General features: G+C 43.8%; 1 long non-coding RNA gene across 1 annotated transcript in view; it reads left to right on the plus strand.

Moving 5' to 3' along the window:
- Positions 1-16,426, plus strand: part of LOC117352520 — a 95,038-nt gene extending 78,612 nt beyond the window's left edge. Inside the window, exons 2-3 of the long non-coding RNA XR_004537712.1 lie at positions 11,147-11,293; positions 16,033-16,426. This is a non-coding gene — a long non-coding RNA (uncharacterized LOC117352520). The remainder of the gene's footprint in view (positions 1-11,146; positions 11,294-16,032) is intronic.
- Positions 16,427-16,681: the final 255 nt, after the last annotated feature.

A 16,681-nucleotide genomic window follows, 5' to 3' on the forward strand; every position in this document is an offset into this window, starting at 1 on the left:
CTCTACTATTTTTATGCCTTTCACCATTACCCCCTCCCTTCTTGTTTTTTTTCCCTCCTTGTCTTCTTTCCTTTATAATATTGTCGTTCTTCCTCTGCTCCTCTTGTCTGCAAGCCTCCATATGTCTAGTATGTTATGTCCTCATTACGTCCCATTTGTAAGTTGGAATTGGTTCCCCTTTTTATAAGTTTTATTGTACAACGCTTCAAATTATATGATTTGCGTTTAATCAAAATTTTAATAAACTATGAAACTATGATCTCACCAGATGCAATGACGGAACTTCAAGCTGCATCTGATTCTCAGAACGCAGAGCTCTCTGTGGCTAATAATGACAAAACAGCGAGCTTAAAACAACCAGACTTATCGTTCAATACACTTCAACGGGTGAGACTTCAGCAACATAATGGCAGTAAGTGAAACTAAAAAAAGGTTTTTTACTTTCTATTAACTTGGTGTATCTCCTTTTTTAGGGGTGAGTGTGCATTGAAATAGCCTTTCAGCGAAACACGGATTTGTGTCAGCAGTAAATTTACCCTCCTCGCCACAAATGCAGATAAGTCTTTTGACTAATTGAATATGTTTTGGAAAGTGCATAAGTTATAAAAGATTAAACTATAAATATTCTACTGACAAGTAAATCTCTTGGACTAATGAAGAGACACAGTGGTTTTTCACTCTTAACAGACCTTGTCTTGCGAGTGTCACCTCTGAAGGTCCTAAAAGTGAAACAAAGTCTTGTTACAAGTCAATGTTGAATTTTCCTATGAATGAACGATATCTTTAATGGCTGTAAAAACTTTGCATGCATATGAGGTCCACGGAAATTCCATGCAAACGGTCATCAGATAAAGCAGAATAGTCCACAGATAGAGGAATATATGTGCACATGTCCAGGAAATGGCACGTCAATCATAGGTGTGCCTTATTGTAACGCATCATGGGCACATGTCATAAGTGTCCGTCAATGCCATTGGTGGAGGGAGGGATAGAGAAGTACCAGCAAGCCAAGCAAATACAAATGTTTTTTTTTTCTACACTGCTCATGCTGCCCCTGTATTTCTTTGAACTTCCACCTCTTATGGAATCGACAGCCCCAGACCCTGCTGGCATATGCTTTTAATGAATGCGCAAGAGACACACACATGAGATGGACTTTTAACACACACATACTGTATATGGCACCCCACCCATCAAGTACGAAAAATATATCTTCATCGCTCATGTAACTGGCAGCCCAAACCTGCCAGTGTACACTTTTGATGCACATGCATGAGATGCGCTTCTAACACACTACTGGCACCTCCAGACTTTTTTAGCATTAAAGGTCAGCGCTTCATTTCGTGTATCACCAGGCAATGTCTGGGCATCGCCCGGAATGCTCATTTCAATATTAGTGACCTCATTGTACTACATTTGCATAGTATTATTGGAGGATGCTACAAAGATCATGCAGAGCCATTATGTACATCAGAAGCTAAAACACTTCGACACTAAACCAGATAGAACTGGTTTAGAACAATAGGGCCTGAGGCAGGAAGCTGGAGAAAGCTCTCTGTTTCTTTCAATTGTTAATTCTCCACCACCCCCTACTTGTGACTTCTTGTGGACAGGAGAATGTTATAGTTATAAATGAGGAAACATTTCATCCAGCTTCTGCAGTGATGGGTGAGGGAGAGGGGGAGCACTACTACTACTATTAATTATTTCTATAGCACAACCAGATGTATGCAGGCTATACAGAGTCACCAAGAAGACAGTCCTTGCTCGAAAAAGCTTACAATCTAAACAGGATCTCATGAATACAGTTAAGGGGAAGCTGGCTGGGTTTGATGGCAGTGGGGAGTACAAGACACTCAAGCCATTGTGACATCACTGATGAGGTTGGCTCTTATTGGTGGAATGAGGCATTGTGACATCACAATCTCAGCTCTGCTTTCCAAAGACTGAAACTCTTCACACTACTACCAATACTACTATAAATTATTTCTATAGCGCTACCAGATGCATGCAGCGTTGTACAGAGTCACAAAGAAGATGACAGTCCCTGCTCAAAAGAGCTTACATCTAAACAGCCAAGACAGACAAAAAGGATGTCATGGATACAGATAAGGGGAACAGTTAATCTACTGGCTAGGTTGGTTAGCAGTGGGGAGTAGGGTTATGGATTGAAGGCTTTATCAAAAAAGTGGGTTTTCAGTCTGCTTTTAAACAAGGGAAGGGAAGGGGCTTGGCAGACAACTTGGATAATTTTTTCCAGCGTAAGGGAAAAAGTTGCAAGTAAAAGAAAACAAGCAATTAAGTACCTATCCTCTGAGGGGGCCGATGTGGAAAGCAGCACCGTGGAGCTGCTGACTGCATGTGGGGTTCCTGCAGAAAAATTGCCATGGGATAAAGAAATCAATAAGCATGTGAATTACTTCCAGATTAAAATTGCTGCAGTAATCTGCAGCTCATTGCCATTGTCACTCTTCCTGTAAGTGCCTGAGCTGTGATTGGCTGATGAGGGGAGGGACTACGGGAACTCCCAGCAGCCATTTCCTCATGGCGATCTGCACGGGGCAGGAGCGTAGGAAGATTGCTCCTGCCCCGAAAGCCCTCTAGACCACCAGGTAAGGCCGGGAAGGCGGCAGGGAGGAAAAAAAGATGGATTTTTTTTTACATTAAGACTGTTGTTTTTTTTTTTTCCCCCTCCCCAGAAAAAAATCACGATTATATCTAACCGCGAGTGCAGGAACCGCGAATGGGGAGGGGGAAGTGTAGTGATATTTTTTAAATAAAAAGTGCCAGCCCCTTCCCTTCCCCTCCTGTCTGACTCGCTCAGTCTCTCCATGATCTCCCCCCCCCCATCCGATGAGATCGACTCCAGAAACAGCCAGCCTCATTCCCACCCCCACCAGGATCGGCCCCTTTCTCCTCTACCTCCTGGGTGTCTAGTGTCACCCTTCCCCTCTCTCCCATCTAATCCTGGACTTCTCACTCCCATACAGATTCTATTTACTTGTTCCAGGCTTTCTTGAATTCAGATACAGTTTTCATCTCCACCACCTGCATCATGAATTCACCATCCTTTCCATGAAGCAATATTTCCTCAGGTTACTTCTGAGTGTATTCTATTTCATCTTCATTCTATGCCCCTTCATTCCAGAGCTTCCTTCCAATTGAAAAAGACTCGCCTCCTGTGCATTTATGCTATGAAGATATCACATCTCCCCTTCTCCTGCACACTGAGATCTTTAAGTCTGTCCTCATACACTTTATGATGAAGATCACTGACCATTTTAGGACCGTAGCTGCTCTCTAGACTAACTCTAGCCTGTTTATATCTTTTTGAAGATGCAATCTCCAGAATTACACACAGTACTGTAAATGAGGTCTTACCAGAGTCTTATATAGGGGCATCATTACCTCCTTTTTTTCTACTGGCCATTTCTCTCCCTAGGCACCCAAGCATCTATCTAGTTTTTGCTGTCACCTTTTCTACCAGTTTGGCCACATTAAAATCATCAAATACAATCACCCCCAGTTCCCGGATAATGTCAAAATGATCTACTTCCACTTCTTCCCTTTATATTGGAGGAACTGTGGACAGCGAGATACATTTGATTATTTATGGTGGCTCTGTCCAAAATTTAAAATTATTTAGTCATTTATTTTATATACCACTTATATCCCAAGTGGTTTACATTCAGTACTTTATCATATTTCCCTATCTGTTCTGGTGAGCTCAAACTCTATCAAGTGTACCTGGGGCAATGAGGGGATTAAGTAACTTGCCCAGGGTCACAAGGAGCAGCAAGGGATTTGAACCCACAGCCTCAGGGTGTTGAGGCTGTAGCTCTAACCCATGCGCCACACTTTTGATAGTAAGTGCATTCCTCATGTGATAACATGAGCAAAGTATAAACATATTAATAATAATAATAATAATAATAATTTTATTCTTATATACCGCCAAAGCCATGAAGTTCGAGGCGGTTTACAACAAGAAGCGCTGGACAAGTGACAAAATGAACTAAAGCTAGGTGTTGGGTGAAGGTAGAACTTCCATCTATATGGGAGTGAGTACAGCAAATTTGAGATTTGGTAACAATTGAAAATTTCACAGCTGAATTCAACAAAAAAATCTCAGTTTGACAAAGTAAAGGAGTCCTTTTATTAACACTACAACATAAAATTGATATAATTGTAATCCTATAAGGCTATCTAGTGATTGTCTAAGTTGAATATAACCCTTTTGAATTCCCTTATGTTCTCTCTTTTGCTTTGAAATAGTAATCACGATAATATTGATTGCACATTCTTTATTGTGACAGGATTTTTTTTTTTTTCAAGTTTAGACACATTTATAGAGAGAGTTAATTCCTCTTAATTTCTGGATGATGTAGTGGGGGGGGGGGGAAGCTGGAAGGAGTTTGGGAATTTGCATTTTTCTTTATCATTCCCTCCCCCCTTTTATCAAGCTGCACTAGAGGTTTTTAGCGTGGGCCAGTGTCGGATCATTTTCAGGGCCGGCTCACGCTAGAAACTTCTTGCACTGCTTGATAAAAAAGGGTCCTATGTTTTAATGTTCTAATTGAAAAGGTCAAAATATTTTAACAGAAGAAAACAAAAGAGGTTTATATGTAAAAGTTTGTGACATGCTTAAATATGTAACTTGTATATTTCTTACTATCTCCCTCTTCTACAAAGCCGCGTGGCAACAGCCCTGAAGCCCTTTAAATCTCTATGGGCTTCAGGGCTGTTGCCGTGCGGCAGCCGCTATCTCGGCTTTGTAGAAGAGGGGGTATGTTTATTAATTTTTATTGTACTGTTATGTTTTCTTCTTGTGAATAAGATCTGATGTCCTGACAAAACGCCTTCAAAGGTTGGTATTATGTTGCAGGTCAGAATGACCTAAATGGTCATGGTACCTCTCCAGCAACCGTAGTGTAACAGGGATAAATTAATTTACTGAGAAATTTCTTATCAGTCTGCTCCACAATCATCAAATACAAAACATAATTGTAAACCATAAATTCATGCATTTTTTATTTAACTAGAACCTCATATTTATGTTTACAATATATCTCAACTGTGCATCTACTGATTTTTGTTTGCCCACTAATCCTTTTTTGTTGTCATTTTTTACAATTATTCAATTATAACTTTTAAACACTAACGCATCCATAGAATATAATGGATGCATTAGCATTTAGCGTGCGCTAAATCAGACCCCTATAAGAGGCATTCAGGTACAAAAGGAAGGGGATGAGGACTTGTATACAGTTTACCCCTGCAAATTCATAGTTCAGAATTCGTGGACTCAGTCATTCACAGTTTTTTCCAAGTCTCCCCAGTCATAATTATTTCCGCTTGGAGCCTCTTTTAAAAAGTCCCGAAAGCACAAGACAGCAGGAGGCAGAGCAGATCAGCAGTCAATTGTAGATGAGCAGAAGTCCTCAGCACCTCTGACGAGATCCGAGTTAAAAAACCAAACATACCTTTGATGAAACATTGGCAGGAGGAATGCCCACTCCCTCCTGCCGATAGGGCTGCCTCTTCAAAATAGTGGCCCTTTCTCCTCCCAGTGTATCTTGGGATACACTAGGAGGGGCCTAAGACCCTAAACCAATCAGGGCCTTAGTCCACTCCCAATGCATCTTGGGATGCACTGGGAGGGGGAAAGGCCACCATTTTGAAGAGTCGGCTCTATCAGCAGGAGGGAGTGGGCATCCCCCCTGCCAATGTTTAATTGAAGGTCTGAGGGAGTGGGTTGTCAGGAGGGGGCTGGGGGATGTTGGGGTATGTGGAGGGGTGTCAGGGTGTGTGTGGGGTGGTGGAGTATCAGTAGGGGGCTCTCTTTTGAGGGGGGCCGGGGGATCAGTGTGTGGGAGGGAGAGAGGAAATGGGTATCTCCTTGCTGGTTCAGTTGATTGTGGCAAAGGAATCCCCGATCAGCTGAGCTAGCAGGATTCCCCGAAGCCGCAGTTTTGGGGAGTCCTGCTGACTCACTTGATTGGGAATTCTCCTGCCATGATCAGCTGATGGCAGACCCTAGTACGATTCTCTAACAGGCACCTACACCTGATTGACATGCGATCAGTGGCCACATTTAAGGTGGCCACCGATTTTGGTGCCGGTTAGAAAATCCGGGGGTTTGTGTCTATATCTTTATGAGTAAGTCATTGAAGGTCATTTGCCCCCTAATGTATACCTAATGATGTAAGAAAGAATATGTCTGATATACTGAATGAAATCACCTATATGACAACTCGACCCTGAAAAAAGTTTTGAAACATGATTTCATGTCAGGAGAGATTATTCAGACATATTAAGCAGCAGTATCTATGAGAAACCTGAGCCAAATTCACAAAAGACAAGTGTTACATATACGATTGATGATAAGCTGTGAAGAACCAAATGATAAATTAATATAAAATAATGACATGAAGGATTAAATATATATTAAAAAATTGATCTATAAGGATAAAGGCTGATTCCTAGAGGAACCTTATGGTCCAGTGAACTGGCAACAGTGGAATACATAAGAACATAAGAACTGCCATCTCCGGATCAGACCTTCGGTCCATCAAGTCCGGTGATCCGCACATGCGGAGGCCCAGCCAGGTGTACACCTGGTGTAAATTTAGTCACCCATATCCCTCTATGCCTCTCGTAAAGAGATGTGCATCTAGTTTGCTTTTAAATCCTAGAACAGTGGATTCCACAATAACCTCCTCTGGGAGAGCATTCCAGGTGTCCACCACTCGTTGCGTGAAGCAGAACTTCCTGATATTTGTCCTGGACTTGTCCCCCCTTAGCTTCAGTCCATGTCCTCTTGTTCGTGTCACATTGGACATTGTAAATAATTTTTTTTCCTGCTCTATTTTGTCGATTCCTTTCAGTATTTTGAAGTCTCGATCATATCCCTTCGCAGTCTCCTTTTCTCAAGGGAAAACAATCCCATTCTCTTAAGTCGTTCCTCGTATTCCAAGTTCTCCATACCTTTAATTAGCTTCGTTGCTCATCTCTGCACCTTCTCCAGCAGTTTTATATCCCTCTTTAGGTTGGGAGACCAGTGTTGGACACAGTATTCCAAGTGTGGTCTGACCATTGCCCTATAAAGCGGCATTATAACTTTCTCCGATCTACTCGTGATTCCTTTCTTTATCATGCCTAACATTCTATTTGCTTTCTTTGCCACTGCCGCGCATTGTGCCGACGGTTTCAGGGTTCTATCTATCAGTACACCCAGGTCCTTTTCTTGTTTGCTCTTATCCAGAGTTGCACCTGACATTCTATACTCGTGTTCCTTGTTCTTTCTGCCGAAATGCATTACTTTGCACTTTTCCACATTAAACTTCATCTGCCATTTCTTCGCCCATTTTTCTAACTGACACAAGTCACTCTGGAGTTCCTTGCTATCCTTCTGCGATCTGATTGCCTGGCATAGCTTTGTGTCGTCTGCAAACTTGATGATCTCACTGGATGTTCCTTCTTCTAGGTCATTGATGAAACTATTAAATAAGATGGGCCCAAGTACCGAGCCCTGGGGCACACTGCTAGTCACTTTCTCCCAGTCTGAGAACTTCCCATTTATGCCCACTCTCTGCTTTCTGTTCTCCAGCCATTTGCTTATCCATTTTAGTATATCTCCCTCTATTCCATGGCTTTGTAGTTTCTTGAGAAGTCTTTCATGTGGAACCTTGTAGAACGCTTTCTGGAAGTCCAAGTATATTATGTCCACAGGTTCTCCACTATTAATTTGTTTGTTCACAGTCTCAAAAAATTGAAGCAAATTCATCAAACATGATTTCACCTTCCTGAACCCATGTTGACTGGCTCTCATCAGGTCGTGTGTATCCAAGTGCCGGACTATGCTATCTTTAATCAGTGCTTCAACCATCTTTCCAGGGACAGACGTAAGACTCACAGGTCTGTAGTTGCCCGATTCTCCTCTTGATCCTTTTTTGAAAATTGGCGTGACGTTCACTATCTTCCAATCGTCCAGTATCTGTCCAGTTCTAATTGACAGGTTGGCAAGTTTTTGCAATAGCTCTCCGATTTCAACCTTCAGTTCTTTTAAGACTCTCGGGTGAATTCCATCAGGTCCAGCTCTCCGATTTCAACCTTCAGTTCTTTTAAGACTCTCGGGTGAATTCCATCTGGTCCAAGTCCACTTCTACTGTGGTGAGGCAGTCCTCTATTACTACTTTGAACACTTTCACTGCTTCTGGTATTGTTGCGGTGTCCTCCTTCATAAAGACAGACGCAAAGAAGGAATTTAGTCTGTCTGCAATTTGTTTGTCTTCCTTGATGTACCCTTTTCTTCCCTGGTCATCCAACGGTCCCACTGCCTTTTTTGCAGATTTTTTCCTTTTACGTATCTAAAGAAGGGCTTGAAATTTTTGGCCTCTTGCGCTATTTTCTCCTCATAGTCCTTTTTGGCATCCCTCACCGCCTTGTGACATTTCTTCTGATCATCTTTGTGTTTGTTCCAAGCTTCTGTTGTGTTCATGCATTTCCATTTTTTAAAGGAGTCCTTCTTTTCTTTTATGGCTTCCTTTACCTCTCTAGTAAGCCATGCCGGTTCTCCTTTGCCTTTAGTTTTTCTTTCTTTGGAAATTCGCGGAATGTAGAGATTTTGTGCTTCCGTGATAGTATTTTTCAGTAGGGACCATGCCTGATCTACCGTTTTAACTTTGTCCATCTTTTTCTTGAGCCGTTGTTTCACCATGGCTCTCATGCTATCATATCTTCCCTTTTTAAAGTTTAAGGTCGTGGTTAAGGTTTTGGAATGTTTCCCTTTCCCAATGTCAAGTTTAAAGTTGATCATGTTGTGATCGATCGTCCCCAGCGGGACCATGATTTCTACTTCTTTTGTCAGTCCTATAATGCCATTTAGGACCAAGACCAAGGTGGCGTTTCCTCTCGGCCCTCCCACCATTTGTTCCAGAAAGCAGTCCCCTAGCGCTTCCAGGAACTTGGCCTCCTTGCCGCAGTTCAAGGTTCCCAGGTTCCAGTCTGTCCCCGGGAAATTGAAGCCTCCCATGATTATTACATTACCTGTCTTATATTCTTGTTTAATTTCCTCTATCATTTCTGAGTCTGTCTTCTCCGTCTGTCCTGGAAGTCGATAGTAAAGGCCAATTTTTGTGGCTGCACCATTGTGTCTAGGAATATTGATCCAGAGGGACTCCGGCTTCTCTGTCCTTTCCTTTGTAGCCTCTCTAACAGTTTCTATTTTAATAATTGTGTATGTATAAGAATCAAAAGAAGATATACACATCTCCCTCATTATTCGCGGGGGATAGGGGCAGAGCCAGACCGCAAATAGGGAAATGCCACGAATATCCGGCTCTGACCCACCCCCGCCTCCATCCCGCTTTCCCCCGGCATTCCGGCCTTACCTGGTAGTCTAGCGGGTTTTCGGGGCAGGAGCGATCTTCCTACGCTCCTGCCCCGTGCAGATCGCCATTAGGAAATGGCTGCCGTGAGTTCACATAGTCTTTTGAGACTACGACGGGAATCCCCACAGCCATTTCCTATTGGCGATCTACACAGGGCAGGAGCGTAGGAAATTCGCTCCTGCCCTGAAAGCCCGCTAGACCACCAGGTAAGGCCGGGATGCCGGGGGAAAGGCAAAAATATGGGGAGGGTTCCCTCTCCCCCCCCAAAAAAAAATCACAATTATATGAAATCACGAGTATGGAAACCGCGAATGGGGAGGGGGAAGTTTACAGTATATTTTGTGAAGGGACTGGTGCTCCAAATCAGTGTTGATATATAACGCGTGATGAACACAAGTCACAAATGAGCCACATTTATATTTTTGATTGATACAAAGAATCCTTCAGGGTATTGACATGTATACTGGGTATCATCACACTTCTTTACTGAAATGGATTATTTCAAATATTTATTTATTCAGTTTTCTATACCATTCTTCCAGGGGAGCTCAGAATGGTGTAAATAAATTTATTCAGGTACTCAAGCATTTTTCCCAGTGGGCTCACAATCTCTCTAATGTACCTGTGGCAATGGGGGCATTAAATGACTTGCCCAGGGCCACAAGGAGTAATGTGGACTTGAACCCACAACCTCAGGGTGCTGAGGCTGTAGCTTTAAAAACTGCGCCACACTCTCCCATATGCAAACTCAACACGCAATAAAATGTCGAGATACAGGCTGCACAAGACTGTAAAAACTAAGCAGATAGACCCATACTTACCACAAATGATAAAGTAACAGACGTGGTAAAATGTCTTCTGCTATGCTGTCTTTTGATACCTGAAGAGAAAACATTCACAGCCTTTGGAGGATGGAAAAGGTGGTCGTTGCTTATGCCTGACACCATGGCCGGATTCATCGTCCACGACCACAGGGTTTCAGAAGGAGACTGCATATGTTGGGAAGGGGAATAATCCCTAGGCACTTGCAAATGAAGGTTTATGGCATTGGCACCGGTACAAAGGGGGAGGAGGAAATTGCTGGGTCAAGATAAAATAGTGCTGTTTGGTCATGTTCAGGTTTAAATAACCAAGATGATCACAAATTAGCAAGTATACCATTAAAAGAGGTGTCAGGTCAAAAGCGCGCCGGGACAAAGGCGCGCGCAGACAATTGAGCGCAGCGCAGAGGCGCGCGCCGCAGAAAATTACTGTTTTTAGGGCTCTGACAGGGGGGGGCGTGGGGCTTTACTTAATAGAGATCGCGCCGCGTTGTGGGGGCGTTTTGGGGGGTTGTAACCCCCCACATTTTACTGAAAACTTCACTTTTTTCCTGTTTTTAGGGAAAAAGTTAAGTTTACAGTAAAATGTGGAGGGTTACAACCCCCCAAACCCCCCACAACGCCGGCGCAATCTCTATTAAGTAAACTGGGGGGGCTCCCCAACAAAACCCCCTGTCGGAGCCCCTAAAAACTGTAATTTTCTTCGGCGCGCGCCTCCGTCTTGCGCTCAGTTGTCGGCGCGCGCCTTTGTCTTTCGCAGGGTTGTCTATGAACCTTAAAAGAATACTGTGACGATATGACCTTCACAAAAATACACAGCCAAACATTAGTTATCCTAAGAATAACTTTTCTCAATCTACAGCTGGGTGCTTTGTGCGTTAGATGATTGGCATGATAATGAACTGAAGCTCTTTCTAATCCTCTCTGGCTCAGAATCAGAAGAGAAATTGAATTGAGGATAACGAGCAGCTTCCAGAAACTACCATTAGCGCTACGAAGATAAAATGAGCTAATGAGTGCACGAGCCAAGAGCTACAATCTGTCCAAAGCTGAGACCCATAGGCCACTGGAAGAGTAATGGTAAGCAAACTGTAACGTGATTGCTTTCTTCTTAATGCCTTCAGTTGTTTCCTCTGACATGGTCAGAGAGCGGAGTTTAGCCTGCATGTTTACATAAGACCTGTTTGAAGTTCTCTTGTTTATCCAAAGCACTAGGCAGTCGGTTTAACAATAAATATTCTGAACAGAACCCAGCAATGCATTTTCTAAGTCCAATTTGTTTCTTTCTACTTGGGGAATTTCTGCAGTCTATTATGGTACTGATTTTAGCATTCCTATTTCAAAAAGCATCTTAGGCTCTTTAATTTTCACAGGGTAGATGCACTGTCACTGGCATAGCCCATCCACCACAGTCCAGTAGCATGGCCAGTGCCCAAATTTGACACTTTGAAAGTCACCATAGCACAAACCCATATTTTTGATCCAGCACATACCCAGCCCCTAATCTGATTTCCCAACATAGACCTCCCCCCTCTCCCCTTCAACCTCCTCCCCTGAGACTTACTCAGGAGAGTTTCTGGTAGTCTAGCGGCCAAAGGTGGGACCAGTCCCCTTCGGTTTCTGTCCTGGAGCTGTGCCAGATTCAAAATGGCACCCATGGGTCCTAGCAATAGACTTGCAGTATTGCCACTAGGCATTATCCTTCCTTATTTGATGCTTCTTCAAGCTCCCTGCCATTGCTATAAAGGGAGAGAGTTATGTTGTCTCAGGGCCAGCTTAACTATTAGACCAGGTGAGGCTCTGGCCTATGGGCGCCTGTCATGAAGTGCACCAAAATAGCCAACCTCTGACCTCACATGATCTACAGCAGGGGTGTCTAACCTGCGGCCCCTTGAAGTATTTTGTGCGGCCCCGGTCAAGGGTGATGCAGTGTTTTCCTCTGCTGCCCCTGTTTACCATCTTGCCGTCTCCCTCCTCTGTCTTGCTGCAGCATTTGCGTGTTTGTGCGGCCCCAGAAAATTTTTTTTCGGCCAATGCAGCCCAGGGAAGCCAAAAGGTTGGACACCCCTGATCTACAGGTTAAACCTCTCCCTTTCTCTCTTCCTCCTCCCCACTGCTCCTTTATCTCGTCACCTGCCGGGGCCTCTGTAAGATTAAGAAGGACCGCCGATAGGGGGTAGCACAACCCTGGCGTGGCTCCCAAAGGGGGAGACCTCACTGGTGCCTCAATACCCTAGGCTTCGCTCAAATAAAGCACAGCGAGCCTAGTTGAATCAAAAATAATGTGTCAAGTTTAATTTATCGCCTAACACATAATCATTAGAAAACTCAAAATTCAGATAAGGAATCATTAAAGTCCAAGTTTCCCTGTTCAAAAAAAAAACACCAATAAAAGACTTTTGTCTTACACTCAGTTCTGTGAAAGCAGAGCAGGGTTGCTATCAGGTAAATTCACAGTCCTGGTTTTACTGCTCTCCCTGCATGGAAACACAGTCTCTGAAGAAAAACATCAAAATTAGTCCCATAGGAAGTCCTTAAGAATTGCGCTTGCACCCTGGACTTTCAATTCAAGACAATCCGGTTTCTTCACCAGGTATTTACAGGTTCTATCATAAAGTAAACTTTAAGCATGCAAAGCAAAAGAAAAACTCCAGCCTCACTGCAGGCTCCTGTTCTTTCAGCACTAATTAGCTTACAGTCTTTCCCACTGCTGGGCCACAGAATTGTTGGATCCCCTTTCAATATCTAGCTTCAATAAGCTCCCTCTGAAACCCAACCCTTGGTTCTTCGGGGTTCCTACCCCAATTCTGTGAGTCCTTAGAACTTAGGTGGCTTAATTGGGCAACTGCTTCACAAGCCAGCAAACCTTCTCCAGTTCCTCTGAGCTTCTGCACAGCTGTAGTGTAGTGAGTTAATCAGGCTGCTGCAGCACTGCTCTGGGCTTGTCTTTACACACAAAAAAAACAACATCAAAAATAGTTTTCCATTAATCTTTTCCCTTATTATTCTTATGCAGCTCCATACCTGCAACCCTTAGTGGAAAGCTGCCAAGCCTACATCCATGGCTTCCTCCGTATCGGTCTCAGGCATGCCCCATTCATCCAGTTCCATGTTTTCCACCATACCCAGCTGCTCGGCTGGCTCTTGAGGTAGGGAATCCTCACACTCCATAGGTTCTGGAGCGGGGTCTGGCCTTTGCCTGGCTTGGAGAACCTTCTCTGCCAGTTCCTGGTGTGCTCTCCCCCTTAATGCTCTGGAGAGCTGTTTAAGAGGCTTTTGGCCACGCCCTGCACTCAGTGTGTGTGTGTCTAGCTTGCGTGCTCTTGGGCTCCCCTCCAGGTTGCCGGGCAGAATACTACTGGGAACCTGGTTTAACCTCCTAGTGTGACTCAGGTTTCTCTTGGGCCGTGGAGCTAACTTATACTCTGGGCATTGCTCCGGCTCAGAAGGCTCAGGACAGGCAGCACGGTTTTCAGGATCTTCTTCCTGATCGTCCTTAGGCAGACTCTGGTCTCTAATACAGGATAGAGACCGGGGTTTCACTTTGACATGACCGTCGCGTAGGGCGGAAATGTCACACTCTCTTACTTCCCCATGGTCCTGTAAACTTTGTGTTGGTCACTGTTGGCAGAAGCAGCATGACAGGCTGCCTTTGGCCAGCCACTGGGTCTTCCCTCTGCTGCATCCTGCCTCGTTGGATGGAATTTCCTATGAGTGGGATGCAAAATAAAAAGCAAAGCGCGAAATGTCAAATGGCTCATTGAACTCTTCAGGGCAATTATTGGTTGTTATAGCTAATTAGCATCTAATTAAACAATTTAGTTATGTGCGTAACTAACCTTATTCTAGAAATTAGATGCACAACTGCATACTAGTTGTGTCATCTACTATGTTATGATATGTTAAAGTTGGGTGCCCAGCATTATAGAATTAGGGGGTGTCTGCATAGTCGGTGGTGCTGAACATATGTGTATAAACTGCTGATTGCTGGTAGCTATACATCCAACAGCCTAAATGATACTATTCTATAATTTATACATGTAACTGTGCTCCCCGCCCACATGCCACCCAGTCTCCTTCCATACTTACACCCACCTTCAAACTACGCGCCATTGCATTTAGCAGAGTGCTTTAATGTAGGACAGCTTAAACATTGTGGCTTGCATACCAGCAATAATTGAAGGTAGATAATCACCTTAGGGCCTATCCAGTCTGCCCAATCATGTCATCTACCAGTGGCGTAATAAGGGGGGTATGGTGGGGAGGGGCAGACTGGCCCATGTGCCATCTTGGTAGGGGTGCCAGCACCTCTCCTCCCCTGCCGAACGCACACCTTCACCCCCACCCCCACCGTACCTCTAGCTCTTCGCTGGCATGAGCAGCAGCTCTAACCTGTTGCTCATGCCGGCCTCAGCTCTCCCTCTGACATCACTTCCGGGTCCCACGACTAGGCAGTGACGTCAGAAGCAGAGCTGACACAAGTGTGGGCAGTAAGTTGGAGATGCTGCTTGAACCGTGAAGTTAAAAGAGGTATGGGAGAAGGGAAGGGGCACATGAGCATGCGTGGTGGGGGGGAGTGGAGCACAGAAGGAACAGAGGGTGCCACCCACCCTCGCTATGCCACTGACATCTACTATCCCTTTCTCTCCCTTTGAGATCCTGTATACTTGTCCCAAATTTGCTTGAATTCAGAAACAATGTTCGTCTACACCAGTGTTTCTCAACTCGGTCCTGGAGTACCCCCTTGCCAGTCAGGTTTTCAGGATATCCACAATGAATATGCATGACATAAATTTGCATATAATGGAGGCAGTGTATGCAAATCAAGTTTATGCATATTCATTGTGTATATCCTGAAACCTGACTGGCAAGGGGGTACTCCAGGACCGAGTTGAGAAACACTGGTCTACACCAACTCCACTGAAAGGCTATTCCATGAATTCACCACCCTTTTCTATGAAAAAAATATTTCCTTAGGTTACCTCTGTGCCTGTTTCCTTTCACCTTCTTCCTATGCCCCTCATTCCAGAGCGTCCTTTCAATTGAATCTTGCCTCCTGTGCATTTATGCCGTAGAGGCATTTAAACATCTCTGTCATAGATCCCCTCTCCCACCTTTCGTCCAAAGTATGGATATTGAGATCTTTACATCTTTCCCTTTATGTTTTATGACAAAGAGCACTGACCATTTTAGTCCCCACCCTCTGAACTGACTCCATCCTGTTTATATCTTTTTGAAGGTACGGTGTCCAGAATTTTATATAGTACAGTACTCCCCCCGAAATTCACGGGGTTATATTCCAGGAGCACCTGTGAATTTTGGAAAACCGTGAATATTGGATGCGGGAATCGGAGATGGGAGAGGCCACTTTGCTGCCTTTTTTGGGATCTCGCCGGAGGTACTCCTAACAACAACCTCTTGGACAACCCTTTCACTCTCTTTCTTCACTCCCCGCATAGTTTTAGCAGATGGGGCAGTTTGAATTGGTGCAGTAGGATCAGAGGGCCGGAGGATGCGTTTGAAGGGGGGGTCCCAGGTCATGGAATAGGCGGACAAAAAAAAACCCTCGAATGACTGGGGCCGCGAACTCAGAACCGCGAGTTCGCAGGGGAGAACTGTATTCTAAATGAGGTCTCACCAGAGGCATTATCACCTCCTTTTTCCTGCTGGCCATTCCTCTCCCTAAGCATCCATCATCGTTTCTACTGTATCACATTGAGGTGTGGAACAATCTATTTTAGCTAAACATTTTAAGATAAATTGCTGTTTTATAAAGATACATCTTTCCTAATGATGTGCATGGTTTTCTGACGATTCAGCATAAACATTGGAAGCTTGCCCTTTTCGGATTAACACTGCACGCCAAACCAGTGCTTGGCACCACTACAAAGGAAAGAGATGGCTGCACTGTGGTCACAGACTCCAGGATGAATTGGGACAACAGATATTGCCAAGAAGATAAGATATTTCAAATAACCATCATCTCTGCTCTTACAAAGAAAGAACATTGTCCAGATATGGTTCAGGCATTTGTCTGTTTATGATTAATGGGGAATGTAGAGTGCAAAATATTCTGGTGTCTCTTATTTCTTAGAGGCTTGGAAAGAGAGTGTCTTGATGAAAAATAATAAAGGGGAATTTTGTTTTAGAAAGTATGAATGATTTAATGCATAGTATTAATTTAACTTTCTCATAACACATTTGAAGGTGATTTTAAGGCAGATTTAAATGCACTCCATGAGATAGAAAACAGTCTATTTTATCCAGATGATGTGTGATCGAATCCCAGTGCTGCTCCTTGTGACCCTGGGCAAGCCACTTACAGTAATCCTCTATTGCCAAAATAAGTATCTTTATATATGTAAACTGCTATGAATGTGTAACCACAAAAAGTCCCATTTCCTTTCCCTTTATCATTAAAACCGATTTGAAACTAGTTTTCAGACTTGTTTGATAATTATGGCTCTC

Source organism: Geotrypetes seraphini, chromosome 1 (assembly GCF_902459505.1).
Source record: "Geotrypetes seraphini chromosome 1, aGeoSer1.1, whole genome shotgun sequence".
Taxonomy (NCBI): Eukaryota; Metazoa; Chordata; class Amphibia; order Gymnophiona; family Dermophiidae; genus Geotrypetes; species Geotrypetes seraphini.